We start from the raw sequence: 15951 nt of genomic DNA on the forward strand, positions 1-15951 counted from the left end.
GTCCAGAGGAATGGGGACTGCGTGCCCAGGCCACAGCGAGGGCGGCGCGGTCCCACTCTGAGCCCAGTCGGGGTTTCAGGTTTGGATAAGCTTTGAAGCTCCATCCAGACGGGTCACCGCACGAGGTTTCGGGGTTTCCCAGCAGGAAGCACGCACCTCACGGAAGCACAATCACTTCCAAACAGCTTCCTGAGAGAATCTGAGAACTTGATCTGTGCCCGGGTGACGAACCCCAATTCTCCATTCAACTGCGTGTTTTCCTTTCCGGTGACGCTCTCCCTGGCACAGAGTCCCGCGTCCCCCTGACGCTGCGGGAGGCCCGCCCTTCACCATACGTTTTCCTGGAACGTGGATTAGGCGTGCCCCGCCCTCTAGAGGAGGCCGAGGACAGAACGCCTCCTCTGCTGGAGGAGGCGTAGATCCTGGAGCCCTGAGCCCTGGGCCTCCTCTCCAGGCACCTTCCTGCGGGTCTGAGGGTGTGTCCCCCATAGGGAATGTGCATCCTCTCGCGGGCTGAAGTGCGGTCGGTGAGCTATGTGCGCTGAGAGGGCAGGGACGCTGCCAGGCGCTGGCGGCCATGGCCGCAGACACTGTCAGTGGTGCACGGGGGAGGCCTGGGCCGCCATCGCTGGGCCGCCATCGCCAGGACGCTTCCTTCCTTTTTTTCCCTTAAAACTATGGAAGGCTTCACAAAAGTGCCTGTCATCCTTGCAAAGGGGCCACCCTAGTCTCTGTATCAGTGCATTTTAGCATATGGGCTTCCACAGCACACACTTGGGACGCTTTCTTTGGTTTGACACGGGAAGGTACCGTGCCTTGTCGCCAGGGGCCTGTTTGGACATGGAAGCTTCCATACTGATGCCCTCTGTGTTTTTACATATTTTCTCCCCTTCTGTTTCTCAGGATGGTTTTCCGCCAGAGGAGCTGCGCAAACCAGGAGGATATGATGGGCAGATGCCGGGTCTCCATGGTGCCTGTGCCTCTGGACGTGGGGACACGCTTCCCACACACTGTTTCTCTGGAGGAACGGAGTCGCTCTGGGAGCTGGTGTGGAGCTTCGCAGAGCTTTGCAGAGCATTTTGAAGGCAGGGCTCCTGCTCCACTGTGTGGCCTTAAAAGACATGTAATGGAGCATTTTAAACATAAAAAATACAGTGGGGCGCCTGGGTGGTTCAGCTGGGTAAGTCTGACTGTTGATTTCTGCTCAGGTCGTGATCTCACAGTTGGTGAGTTTGAGCCCCTCATAGGGCTCTGTGCTCTCTAAATAAATAAATAAATAAACTGAAAAGGAAATAAATAAAAATAAAAAACGTATAATGAATTGGAAGACGTGAAAGCCTAGCACAAATCCTGGTAACTCTAAACCTGCTGTTTATTTTTTTAAATCGTTCCCATCCAGCACCTTCCTGTGAAGTCGGCAGACTGGACGCCCTTGCCCACCACGTACAGCCCTAACTGCACTTGCTGTGTGAGAGCAGGTGAACCCGATCGGCCAGTGCCCTCAGTCGTCCTAGCTGACAGCCCTGTTTGTGGACTCAGAAAATGTGAACACGCGCTCCCACCCAAATGATGACGAAAACACTGGAAATAGAGCCACTCTCTGTCACGTGACAATTTCTCTGCAGTATTTTAACGTTGACAATTTTAACTAATAACAAATTTTCAAAACAGCCCATTAAAGGCCAGTAATTTGTCATTTTGGACACTACCAAGATCTACACCACCTCGGAAACTCACTTGGACAGGAGATCGGAGGATAGACTCTGGCATTGGGTGGAGGTTCACGTCCCTGAGGCCCCAGCCCACGTGGAACCATGGCTGTCTTCCTTCCAAGTACGTGCTGCAGGGGCCCCTGCTCTCCCTGTAGGACCCCCGCTACCCCTCAACCTCAAGGGGCTTACGGTGACTCCCCATCTGCTCCAAAGCAAGAGGAAGCCCATGGTCTGTAGCTGGACACAGCGTCGGACCCACTGCTCCCCCGGCCACCCTGCCCAGCCCCCGGGGAAGCACAGGTTCATGCTTCAAATCATGCCTGAAAACAGCTGAAAATAATAGACGATTCAAGGTATATCCCACTAGCTAAGCAAAGTTAAATTCAATGACACATTAAACAGACTTGGTAAATGACTTTGTTATAATTAATGGCAAAATAGACACACAGGTACAGAAAAGTTGCATGATTTCTTATTAAGTCAAGATGTCCTCACAATCTTGACTGGGAAGATTTTTACTATAATTCTGTGTGTGTGTGTGTGTGTGTGTGTGTGTATGTGTGCATGTCTGTGTATGTCCTGTGTGTCCTTGCATGTATGTGTGTTTAGCCGTGTGTGTTCATGTGTGTCTACACCCGTGTGCCTGTGTGTCTGTACCTGTGTATGTGTGTCTGTGTACGTGCATGCATCTGTGTCCTTGTGTGTCCTTGCATGCATGAATATGTGTGTTTGCCCATGTTTGTTCACCTATGTCTGTGCGTATCTGTGTGTCTGTGTGCGTGCATGTGTCTCTGTCTGTGCTCTTGTGTATGTGTGTTTTCCCGTATTTGATCGTGTGTGTCTGTGCGTCTGGGCCCGTGTGCATCTGTGTGTGTGTGTCTGCACGTGTGTGTGTGTGTGTGTGTGTGTGTGTGTGTGTGTGTGTGTGGAAGAGCTCTGACACTAAGTTCCGCGCCCATTGATCTGTCTCCCCTTCTCTGGTCTCAGACCCTCGCTTGTCCCTTTGCTAAGGTACCTGTCTCCACTATGATTTCCACGGGCTTACTTCATTACTGTAAATCATCTGGTACACAGTCAAACCGGATAAATTAAAGACCTAAAAGTAAAGGCAGAGAAGTGGCTGGCTGTGTTCTCCTTGTTGAATTACAATTAGCAAATAGATGAATAGATGACCCTTCATTGTTCCCATCATAAAAAAGAGGACTCCGGCCACTCGGAGGATTTTTCGTTAATCAGTAATATCCATCGCAGCCTTTGTCTGGTCCGCCTGCACACCGTCCTCCCCTCGATGAGCGTGTTTATCGTGCTCTCCCGAAAGCCCAGAAGCCCACAGGTCAGAGAACAGGGTTTTGATGGATTATGGGATTGTAACTGTCCCTGCCAGTTGACAGCTTTTATTGGCTGGGAGGATGAGCCTGTAAACCTTTATATAATTATTGTATTAAAGGCTGTGCCTCTGTGTGGCTGGCGCTTGTTCAGGGATCAATGTGAAGATAATTTCAAAAATGAATAGTAAGTATTGATCGCCCCATGGTGGAGCCTTATCAGTGGCTGAGGCCGGCGACTGCAGATTATAACTTCAATGTCATTTATGATGATATGATACGTATTGCCGAGGAGCAATTTAAACAAAGGGCTGATTTAATTCACAGTGGATTTTTGTAGTGTGATGGGTAATAAATCACAATCTATGTAATTTTTAGAAATGAACACATGTTGGCAGTGGTTCAGGGCAGTTCCTGAGAGATCTGGAAATGACCAGGGAGGGGGATATCAGCCGAGAACCCCTTCTGAATGATTGGGCTTTGCTTGATTCTGGCATTCACATGACCTTGGGGTCCCTGCTGGCAGCTGCTGGTTAATTTTCTTCACTGAGGACACAGTTTAACTTTCTATCTGTCTGCCAATTACCTGACATTTTCAACTTATCACCTTCTATTTTTTAAATGATTGGAGGCACATCCACATTTTGACATTTTTTTAAAGCAAGTATTCATTTTGTTTGCTGCTGAAGCATCCCTCTGTCACTCTGCTGTAGGATCCTTTTTTCCTTAAAAAAAAAATTAGCACCAGTTTACATAACCACATAAAGACAAAACCCGGCCTTTTTTTTATTGCTGTTTGTCACACATTCTTGGGTTGGGGTCGTCAGTGTCCAAATTCCAACCTTCAGCTCAAGGCATATGCGCGGGGGCTCACCAGGAGCCTCTCAGGGAAATCATACTTAGCAGTGCTTGTTTGAAGAGGGTTTTACTCTTTAAAAACAAATCATTGCAAAGTAAATCATTAAGGAATATTGGAACAACATGAACGGATTGATTAAGCCCTCTAAAGGTGGAACCATTGCAACAGCCGGGATTTATAACTTGTTGATTTCAGTTATTTTAATACTAACGACATACTTTACACCCATCCCCCTCAGAGGCAGGGAATTTGGGTATTTTGAGGCTGTGGGATGCAAATCCCCGGGAAGGAATATTAAAGGAGTAGAAAATGGAAATAGAATCCAGACTGGATCCTCAAGAGGCAAGAGCGCTCCTAGAGCCACGCTGCTGATGCACGTAGAAAGTTGGTGCAAACTCCCATCCCAGCTGCACACTTGGCCCGGGACTCTGCCTGTGCCCCTGTCCCCCGCCGGAGCAGCGTCCGGTAGGGAGGACGCAGGGCACCTCGGCCACAGCTGCATTAGGTAATCTCATGTCCAAGGTCAGCTTTTGTAGCCAATGACTCGGACATGAACAAGGACATGCTACCCGAGAATGGTTTTCTCAGCTCGTAGATTTAGGACCACAGCCCCATAGTGTGCCGGATTGTGGCGCTCCGGTCTGGGGCTCACGGGCCCTAGCCCCAGAGCGGCAGCAACCAGGACACTTGTGTGATACTCTCTTAATTTTTTACCCTTTTTTGCACATGTTTAAATCTCCCTCTATTTTCTAAACGTTGCCACGAAGCCCTCAACTTTCCCTTTTCACATAAGCTCATGGTGGAAAAACTTCTGTTTTATTTTACATAATTTACTGACACTGGTTTTTAAAGACTCACTGCTCTCCCAGCGGGTGTGATAAGCATGCTCATTGTACACACGCATACACACGTGCATTTTGTGCTTGGCACTCATTGTCACGTAGATCCCCCCACACGCATGTTCTTTACCGGAGTCTTGCGAGGCTGTCTTGCCCCCTTTCTTTCTTTCTTCCTTCCTTCCTTTCTTTCTTTCTTTCTTTCTTTCTTTCTTTCTTTCTTTCTCTTCCTTCTTTTTAACTTTATTTATTTATTTTGAGAGAGAGAGCAAGAGTAGGGGAGAGGCAGAGGGAAGGAGAGAGAGGGAATTCCAAGCAGGCTCCATGCTGCTAGCACAGAGCCCGACATGGGGCTCAAAGTCATGAACCATGAGATCATGACCTGAGCTGAAACCAAGAGTCACACGCTCTTGAGCCACCCGGGAGCCCCGCCCCCTTTTCTTGATCACACTCATCCCTTACCTCGAGAAGAGCACTTTGTGGGCTCATCTTTCCTCTTCCCTCTCCCAAATTTTATGAGAAAAAGCATTGCCCCACCCCCATCTCACTACAACCGAATCCCACGGAAGGACCTGGAGGGGCTCCCTGCAGCCTTCGGGATGGCTTGTCCGTGCGCCTACGACGAGTGGTCCCCATCCGGGGCCTCCCCTGGGCTGCGCCTGGCTCCTGGTGAGCGAGGTTCCCACGCTGGGCCCTGCCATCCTGCGCTGGGAAGCCACCGGGACCCTGCTCCCTGCAGGACACCTTTGCAAGCCAAGGCCACTGTCCCTCCACAGTAAGCCGTCCTGGCCTCCAGTTTTGAGTGCAACTTGTGGTACACAGATTGGCTTTTCAGCACAAGAAGCGTTGAAACAATGGTGTCACTTAAATAATCATTTAATATTGATGTCAAATAAATGCCAACAGACATTTAGTGAGTCCCTACTGTATACCGGGCGGGATGCTGAATTCCAAAGCTGCAGAAGGGAGACTCGGCTCGCCCTCGGGGAGCTCCCGGCACAGAAGGTGGGGGTACGTGCCGGCCGGCAGCCCCCCCCGCAAGGTTTGCAGAAGGCAGCACAAAGGCTGCACGTGTGGTGGAGGCCAGGGCGGCTCTGGAAGAAGAGGGTGCCCAGTGGACAGAGGGAGCGGCGTCTGGTCCACAGAGAACAGCGTTGAGCACGGCAGTCCCGCGACAGCCCACGGTGTGCAGAAGGGAGACAAGGTCCCGGGGCCGCACACGGGAGGGCTGGGGGCAACGGCAGCCCCGACAAGTCAGAAAGTGGCGGCAATGACTTTTAGGGGCAGGGTTATTTCTAATCCCACGGTTTCTATATTCTATTGTTCTGATGAATTATCCATTTAATAGCTTCGTAAGCAATCATTTTGGAAAGTTATACCAATAAAATACTATAGTCTTTAAATTTTCCCCAATTTAAGGCCTCATTACCTCCCGTAATAAGGATACAGTTACATTTGCAGCCTTGTACTGTACTTAAGAGCCACTGCACATTTAATGAGGAAAATGTCTTTGGAATCACGACTTTTCTAATGTTTTCTAGTGTTTCATTCCTAATAGTGATAGAAGCGGGAGGGTAACTAACTGACTTTGCGACCCAAAAGCTGCATTCCTCTTCTAGAATTGGAAATGTAAATTATAGGGAAAAACCTTGCTGTCCTATCTCTCGTACGTGCGGCTCCTTTCCGCCCGCCTTGATGTTGGCATATTCTTGGTAATCTTGTCTTGGGAGAACAGGTGGCTGGCCGATACACGACCTGAAGGATCGATGTCTTTTAAACAATTGTAATCATTAAATCTTAAAGCATGACCGTAAGAAAGAAGAGGTCTAAGTATTGCTAATAATCATATTTGTAGCACAGTTTATGGTTGAAGTGTGGAGCTTTCCCTTATCTTTGCAGTAAGAGTGTGAAAGGAGCCTTGTCATTTTAGTATCGGCCCTGTTATTCTTAATGGGACTTGTTCCCCTTTACCGGGCATTTCTAAATATGAACCAGACTGTGGCAATGAGTTCACAGACTACCTCCTTGGCCCTTCCCATCACCTCTGGGATATTGGCTGCCATGACTCCTACGTATCGACGAGGGAGGACCACAGCCTGCCCAAGGCCACGGCCATCAGGTTTGGGCGAGAGCCCAACTCAGAGCTGCCTGCCTCCAGAGTTCCCGTTTGAAAAAAAAAAAAAAATCACAGCCTCCAAAAAGCATCGTTTTCCATCTTGGTGATTACAACCTAAACAATTTTAGAGAAATAGGAATTTATCTGATCGTTTGAGACCTTGAGCAAAGGAGATTTCATTCTATCTCTCCGTTATCTATTCTGAAAATATCAGCTCTCGTGGTTGGGAAAAACAACAAAAGTTTGAATGAGCGGGTTGAAGACGCACACCCCCAAAGCCCCTTTCTGTGTCCCAACAGGGATTCTTGGAACCCCTGGCCCCACCGATTTATCCGACAAGACAGCTATTAACCAAACTCAGGTTCAACTTCTCTCATTTCCCGGGCTCCGAAGCTGGACCTGCCCTCCGCCCGCACCAGAAGCCACCCGCCCCCAAGAAGAAAGCTCAGGAGGAAACATTCCCGGAGCCAGCCCTGCTCACCCCCAACCCCACGCCAGGCTCTCCCTGGCCTTCCCGCTGCTCCTTCTGAGACAAAACCCTACGCTGTCCCTGAGGCACTTGGGAATCTTAGACAGAGGAGCCTTCCTGCCGCAGGACCCACCAGCCACAGCCCCCCCGGGGCCCCCGTTCCTTCACCCCCTTCAGTCACCCCTCCAGATACAGTCTGTCCTTGCCAGGCTCGGATTGGATTTTATCGGACGCTGATCTTTAGCCACAGAATAAATGCTTCGCCACCCATGCAACTTCCATTAGGCGAAATGCTTCCTCTTCGGGTTAAAGGACCCCGATTCTGCCAGCGTGGCACCTACAGACACGGGTGCCCACCGTTCCTCTCCTCCAAAGCCTCTGCTGAGCGGGAGTTATGGAAGATTTGGAAGCAACCATTTTAAAGAAGACAGATGCTCTACACGGGAAGGAGAGAGAGCAGGCGGATCTGAAGCCCCGCGCTGGAAGCTCCGTGCAAAGAAATGGACCGCCGTGAACGTGTTTTCTCGGAATGCTCACCAGAGTGGACGCGGGCAACAATGAACTCAAACACCACAAGGCGGAGAACAGAGGCTGAGGCCAGTTGTCAGACAAACAACACCGTCCGGCCACTACCCAAACCCGGAACGAAATGCCCTGCGTGTATGGGAGCATGCACGCGTGCGGTGCCTGCTCATTTGTGTTAGCGGAAGGGGTCAGAGATGCGGATAAATCAATGTATCCGACTATTCTAAAATAATTACTATTGATCTATGGAAGACTGGAATTCTTGCCTTTATATTTGAATATCGATATATATGACACCCCGGAAATCCAGAGTCTTTGAAGCAAAGTGATGATGACACCTTCTAAAAATACCCTCTGCAGTATACTTGCAACCCCCCTGGCTTCTGAATCCTGTCTCATGTCCTGCGTCCCGCACCCCCCCCCCCCCGCCCGGCAGAATAGACCTCTTCTTAGAATGTGCTGGAACTTTGAAAGTCATGGTTTCTGCTAGAAACACGGGGCTCGTTCAAACAGGTCAGTTTGAGGGGGCTGTCCAGACAGGTGTGTCCAGGTCGAGGGGACGACAGGGGGCAGCTCATCGTGGGCTAATGGGAACAGGTGCAGTCTTGCTTCCAGAACCGTAAAGTCGAGGAGGGGAGGAACTCCCAGGACCCACGCAAGTGATGCGGAGAAGGTCAGCCCTCGGGGGCTGTGGCTCCAGTGAGGGGCCTGCTGCCTGGTGTCCCCCCGGGGGGAAGTTGAGGAACAAGTGCCCTGACTTTACCCTCCTTGCTCCCAAGGTCCCCATCCGCTAGGGATGCCACCAGAGGACACATCGAGTGTGCAGAGGGAGCCCAGCTGGGCAGCCTCTCTGGGCGCGGGGAGTATCCCTGATCCACGAGAGGAAGGAAGACAGCAAGGTGCAGGTAACTGGCGGTGAATCCGAGGACTTCCGTGAAACGAAGCAGTGGGAGGATCCCAAGATGTAAAACTTACAAGGAAACAAAGGGGGGGCGCTCCCGGCGAGCACGTTACCTGGCGCCAGGACACGCGACTGCTCGGGTACACGAGGCCGACACGTCCTCCTGTGAGAGGTTAGGGACAACTCGATGGGGAAAGCGGACTCTAGCGGGGACAGAACGGGTGTGCTTCCGACGAACACAGGGGGACACTCACGCTAGCGGGGGGTGCTAAAGAAATGGCTATTGAGTGGCTGAAGTGCGAAATGGCTTGGCTGGCAAGCTGCGGAAGGCCTGGGAACCACATCTGTGGGCAAGAAAGGGAATCCAAAGCTGCTTCTAGGCAAAAGGATGGCTTTCTCCCTTTAGGGATGATGGAACGGGATAGATTTCAGGGAGCGAAGCAGGAAACCCTGGTTACAGAGTGACTTATGTGGCAGAGGAGGGAAAAACTCCGGACCCCAAGAAGCCCGTGACTGCTGGAGACCTTCCAGAAGAGAGGGCAGGGTCGGTGACCGGTGACACGTGGATTTCAGCGAGGGCACGGAGGCAGAAGGACAGTGTTCTTATCAACAAACAGGTCGTTAGCCAGAAGTAGGGGAGGAGAAGCAGACGAGGAACACTTTTGGGGGAAGTATAGGTGAGTTTCAAGTTTCATTGTTTTGTTTCCAATTATACAGTTAAGACACGTTTTAAGTGCTCTGCGATCTATAACAAAGCACAAACCAGAAATTTAAAAAATGACCATAAGTGACCATAACCACAGCTGCTAAGAGATAAGTGCTGGTTTTTACCGTTTCGGATGCGTTCATTGGATGCTGAATATTATGCATTTGTTTATTGAAGGTATAATTTTCTTTTTTTTTAAGTTTATTTTTGACAGAGAGAGAGCCAGACCATGAGTGAGGGGGCAGAGAGAGAATGGGAAACACAGAATCCGAAGCAGGCTCCAGACTCTGAGCTGTCAGCACAGAGCCCGACGCGGGGCTTGAACTCACAGACCTCGAGATCATGACCTGAACCGAACTCAGACGTTCAACTGACTTAGCCACTCAGGCGCCCCTGAAGGCATAATTTTCTATGTGGGAACCGTGTAACACAATACTTGATACCTAGAAAGTACCAAATAACTTCCGTTGTGTAAATACATTTTCTTTGCAGAAATATAGGTAGATAATGCATAAACTTAGATTATAGATAAAAAATTTAGATTATATATGCAATATATATTTTGCAAAGGCAATTTATAAATATGACCTAAATATATGTGATATATATAGATATATATCCTAAATTATAACCTAAAAAATATAGTGCATTATTTTTCATGCCTGTTAATATTTTCTTGTATATTCGCTTAATATCCCGGAATATTCCACAATAGGTATTGACCATAGTTTTTGACCATTCTTTAGCCTTGCAGATTTGAGGCTATTCGTAATTTTCGTCATTGTAGATATGATAAAATATTTTATTGAGAAACTTTGGGGCATCTATGTTGTTTTGTTTAGTAGACATTGAACTTCATGGACAAGTTGAGCCTTGGCCTTGCAGATGGAGTGGCCTAGCGGGCAGTAAGCACCCCTGAGACACTCAAGCTGCATTTCCTAGGCTGCCCATGTGTATCTTTCTTTCTTGGAGAGAGCTCGGGGAGCCCAGAAAATAGCTCATGATCTAGACCGAGGCGTCGGGATAAAGAGACGAAAGGAGGGATCTGGGAGAGCGCTCCTGTCATGGTGGAAGGAGGACGGGGCGCCTAGGAAGAGGTAGAGAAGGGTTTCCATGGGTGACGGGAAAGCCGCAGAAATGACGTGGCTCTCCCTTCTCCCGAATGTGCACAACTGTTTTCGTTTCCTTTCCCTCTCAGGACAAGGTCCGGGCTGGACGGGCTGGACATGCTGCTTCGGGGTGTCGGGCTGCGGGCACTGGACGGAGCTCGAGCAGGGGGGACGCTGGCCACCACGACGGTGCAGGGCGGGGGGAGGTGGCTCCAGGGGAGAAACAGAGCAGCGCACGGAAGGGGCGGCAGGGACAGAAGCCAAAGGGTGAAGGTGGTTGAATTGAGTATTTCCGGGCTTGGAGTATTTACCTACAAGACATTCCCCCCCACCAGGGCGTTTTTCATGCCAGTGGGTGCATTGATTTCCAAAATAGTCTTTGGACACCTAGCGCCCTCCTATGTGCTGATGTCCGTTCGTGCGTGGAGTCGGGACCAGGGCACAGAGACCCCGTGACAGCCTCCTCTCCTCCGGGCACAGCCACATGCAAACGGGGGGCAGGGTCTCGAGAGGCGAGGTGGGCACGACGTCAACTTGGGAAGGGGGTGCTGGAGAAGTTTCCGGGGCACGCCTGCTCACCTGTCTTTACATCTGAAGTGAGCAGGGAGTTCGCTGCGGCTCTAAAAACACTATTTCCTGCTGCCAAGACTTGAATGAGCTAATTGTGTTTTAAATGGCTCCCCTTACAAAGAATTTTCTTTCTTTATGTGAAAAGGGCCGTGATTTATTAATTTTCCTTTCTATTATTTGCTATAGACTTTCTCTAGCATCTTCTTCATAAATCACCTCTCTATTGAAACGCATCCCGGAATCACGATGTAATTAGTGTAGATTGTGGGACATGCATGAGATAGAACACGCACATTTGAAATATCTCAGCAGCCCCTTTCAGGAGGCGATGTGGGGACGCTTCACGGAGGAAGCTTCAGGACAGCATCTCTCACTCTGACAGACGATCCAACACGAACGGCTGATGTGCTGGGCAGCAGGCTTTTCTGGGAGACACTACAAAGAACTAAATTAGTAAAGGAAACTTAATTATCTTGCCTCTAGCCATCCTCTGGTCAGTATCCCAATTGAACAGAGACAAAACTCAGCATTTTTATAAATGTACCGCTCCAGACTCAGAATGATTCTCTTCTTAACCATCTATCTAGAAATGTCCCGGCCATTTCTCCCTTTTCTTTAGATTAAGAAAGAGTATCACACCACATTCATTAAGATATAAATATCCACGCTCCTCCTTTTAAAGCAGCCAATTTGGACTTTTTTTCCCCCCTGACTTAAAGGAACGGAAACAAAGAAACTTTGTAAAGAAATAAATTAAATAGCTGGGGCAACTCACGTAGATACATATCAAAATACTGCCGAGGGCTCCATGATGCTGCCTGGTTTTATTCATGCCCAAGCGCGCCCAATACGTCTGCGTCCTAATATACACAGGAGACAACATTTTTCAAGCCGAGGGTATAAATCGTATCAGGGTACAGAAACTGGGATTAAAGTCATTTCTGGAAAACATGCATTCGTGAGAAAACGTTTTAAAGAGGAGGAAGCACTTTTTCTTTGAGATTATAAATCTCCTATTGTACAGTATTTTCAAATTGTCCTAAACCTCACTTACGTGGGAAGAGAAGAAATCCAATAGAATTTATCTTTTACCTGTGTTTGGTCTGTTTTCCCTGACCTCTTTGCTCAACTTTGCATTAAAATTGGTAGAATCTTAGATTTTTAACCATGTTACTTCTATCCTGGAGAAAAGCGAAGTCAGTTTGTCGGGAAATTATCTATAGCAGCCTCTTTTTTTTTTCCACTTGATTTGGGCCATGTATTCATGGTAATCAGTGGATGCGGGCAGATTGGGAGTGGTTTTATGTTGGAAAGGCCAACGGTGAGCCGCGGGGGTCTGGGGAAGGGTCAGAAAGGAGCCAGGACAACTCTGTCCTGCATCAGAACCTTTGGGGGCGTCCGTCTTTTGCCCACTGCCCTCTAAATTGTAGAGGCAGGTGGCACGCTCTCATTCCCTTGCCATTCCAGAACGTTTGCTCTCACTTTGTCGAGTGTATTGTTTCCGGTTCTCCGGTTATGACAGACGCTGTAAGGAACGGTATGCGAAGAGCCAGTGACGACGGGGCCAGGTGAGGAAAGCAAGCTGAGGCTTGGAGAACATGTCGACCTCTTAATTAGCCAGCTTAATGATGGAAAGGCAGCCATATGGATTGATGCATTGATTGCTCGGGAAGAAAGTATTAATTTCTATGGTTGGAAGAATGTTCATTAGGAAGACTACCACTCATCCCCTTCGCCTTTTCCTCTTAAGCTTTATGCGGCTTCTGCAATCTGATAATTCAACTTTCCGCGTGTCAGATATTTGAGACAGTTTGGGGAGGCGACTGCATAAAATCATAATGCTTTAGGTAATATTTCTCTAGTTTTGTGGTACTCTGAATCACGTTATGCCTTGAGGCGGAAACAAATCACGACTATGAAAATCAAAACAGAAAAAAAAAATACAGCAGAGAGTTTTTGTACTAGTACAAGTATAGTGGTCCCTCTTGAACAGCTTTGTGCACGGCCCCGGTTCAGCTTCCGTGAGGGTCGTGCGTAGACAGATGGACACACACTCTTGTTGTAGTTTTACAGACTGATCGTCTGCCCGACTCGCTGTGCGTATTTTTGTATATTTCACGCACAAACCACACAAGCGCACACACACACACGTGTCGATCCCAAATGCAGCTTGGTTGATCTTCAAATCTAGTATTTATCTGTCTGCAGACCTAACTATGTGCTTGCCATATCATTACTAGCTCAGGGGGAATCATTCAAACCAATGCAATTTGCTCAATATTGGTCAGTTTGACTCCTGACCCCGGTCCCTCAGCAGCGTATCCTTGGCAACCTCGCCGTGTGTTAAGTCAGGATGTGCTCATTGGTCTCATCTGTGACAGCTTGCTAACGGCTGCTCAACATAGCCTGGTCTTTTCACAGAAAATTAGAAATCCAATAATATACGATATTCTGATCGGATTGGTATTTACACCAGGAAAGCCACCATCGTGGGGGTGTCTCACAGATGCCACGCAGGAGGCACACGGCCTCTGGTTCGTTTCTCGTGTATATCCTGCAAAGGGAGTTGTTTCCTTTGTTGTTTTATTTCGGGGGGGAGGGGAAGGAGTTAGAGAATGTTTTATCACCTGTTTGTCAGGTCGCTTCATCAGAAATGTACAAGCCGATCTGAGTATTGGCGGAATGATCCAGAAGAGTGCACGGAAGACACCGCTCAGAAAATACAGAATGTTTTCATTTTTGTATGTGAATCAAGCTTCATTGCAGAGAAGGCAGGTGACGTGTACGTATGTAACCGAGAACCTGCAGAAGCGGGCAGTCTGTGAACACAGGATGTAATGCCAGCACCGACGAGCAAATTCTGAAAATACCACTTATGCAGAGGCTTTTGCTGCAAATAACCACCCAGCCTCAGTGTGATTAGCCTGTAGCTGTGACACATCTTCCAGCAAACCGTGGGGAGGTTAGTGGTGGTGGGTTATTATAAAATGAAGACTTTGACCTCCACTTACAGAAAATGGCTCATTGTCTCACACATACCCCCCAACTTATCAGCCCCTCCCTTAGCTGACATTGAAACATTATTTCAGTTGTATGTTTTATTTCCTTTTTTTAAGATTCAGAAGTGGCCACGTTCATTTTCACGTAAAGCAAAAAAGCGCGTGGACCATTTCTGGAGTCTGATTGACAAAGTGACGCATCGTCTGTTCTCAGAAGCTTCCCGATGGGTAGGCCGTCCTCAGGAAAACAGTTCCGAAGTAAGGAGGGGACCAGTGGGAGCCAGAGAGAGGGAGGGAGGAAGGGAGGGAGACTCTTCTCCATGTGCCAACACGCCAACTCAAGCTTTCTGGAGAAAAGAAGGCTAAGTTCTCCACAAAGGGAGGGAAGGAGTCCCTGCCCCAGACCAGTGGGATGACAACCAGAAGTCACCATGATGGGAAGGCCCTCACGTCACCAAGGGTCACCCGGGGGGACTCGTCTCGTGTTTAGAAATCCAACGACTATTTACGTGTCGTGAAACCCTATCATTTTGCTCCTCTGCTGAGGGGCAGACGGGGCCTGCACGGACACACCTCCCGGGTTTGCCTGACACCCGTAAGATGTCGGGGCAATGAAGCCGGGAGACCCTCACTTGGCCAGATGTTGGGCGTGTGCCCCCAGACCGACGCGCCGACTTTCACAGTCGCCCTTTTCATTTCATGTATCTGTGCCCTGCTCCCTCACGGCCTCGCATCCATCCGTCGAGTGTTCCAGCAACACAAGCTGGGCACAAAAAGCAAGCAGCATGGGGCCCGAGAGTCCCCTCCGGCCGAGAGAGGCTCCCACTGGTCCAGGCCCGGCTCTGCCGCGGGGCCACCCTCCCTGGGCTCTACGGTCCCCCTCACTCTTGCCCTGCCCCCGCCCCAGCCCACAGCCTGTCTTTCTTCCTGGGAGTCATCCCGACCCCGGCCCCGGCCCAGGCCTTTTTCTCAGCTCTGCTCAGGACTCACACCTTGGGAAGTCAGCCCTCACTCCGGGTCGTAACAGCCCTCCCCACCCACTGTCCATATTGTGCCTCCTGTTTTCATTGGCACTAGCATTGTGCTTTCTCTTTCTTTTTTTCTTTAATTTTTTTCATACATTTATTTATTTTTGAGAGACAGAGAGAGACAGAGCTTGAGTGGGGGACGGGCAGAGAGAGAGGGAGACACAGAATCGGAAGCAGGCTCCAGGCTCGGAGCTGTCGGCACAGAGCCCGACGTGGGGCTCGAGCCCACGGACCGTGAGATCGTGACCTGAGCAGAGGTCGGACGCTCAACCGACTGAGCCACCCGGGCGCCCTGTGCTTTCTCTTTCTAAGACCCTCACTGAGATCCTTGCACCTGTATAATTTCTGACGATGGCTCCGTCTTCACGGACAAGGAGGTGTCCTCTTGCCACAAAATAGTCCGTGGCGTCACCTGCCGTGTGGAACTCTACCCAGACGCCGCCACAACGGAACACGGCATAGGCACCCGGTTAGAAGGCTTGGATGGATCTCGTTCTCTTTCCTCCCCACTTCCCGTTTCCACTCAGGTGTACTTTCTGTTTGGGAAGAGCCCACCTTGCGAGACACTGGCCGAGGTGCCTCCGAGCTGCTCTCTGGGCCACCTTCTCTGCCACCATACTCGTTGCTGAAGGCATCGTCCTCTGCGTTTCTCAGTTAAGCCTGCCGAAATTGCATGGGGGTTTGAGTAGTTTGGGGTGGGGACCCCTGGCTGCCCCTGGCTCGAGGACGCAGGGCTGGGTCACTCAGGGCAGCTCAGTCAGGAAGGCTGGTCCTGGGAGGGGCGGTGGCTGTACGG

General features: G+C 49.7%; 1 pseudogene; it reads right to left on the minus strand.

The window, feature by feature from the left end:
• Positions 1–671: 671 nt before the first annotated feature.
• On the minus strand, positions 672–770 carry LOC123381458 (annotated as a pseudogene).
• Positions 771–15951: the final 15181 nt, after the last annotated feature.

Source organism: Felis catus, chromosome D3 (assembly GCF_018350175.1).
Source record: "Felis catus isolate Fca126 chromosome D3, F.catus_Fca126_mat1.0, whole genome shotgun sequence".
Classification (NCBI taxonomy): Eukaryota; Metazoa; Chordata; class Mammalia; order Carnivora; family Felidae; genus Felis; species Felis catus.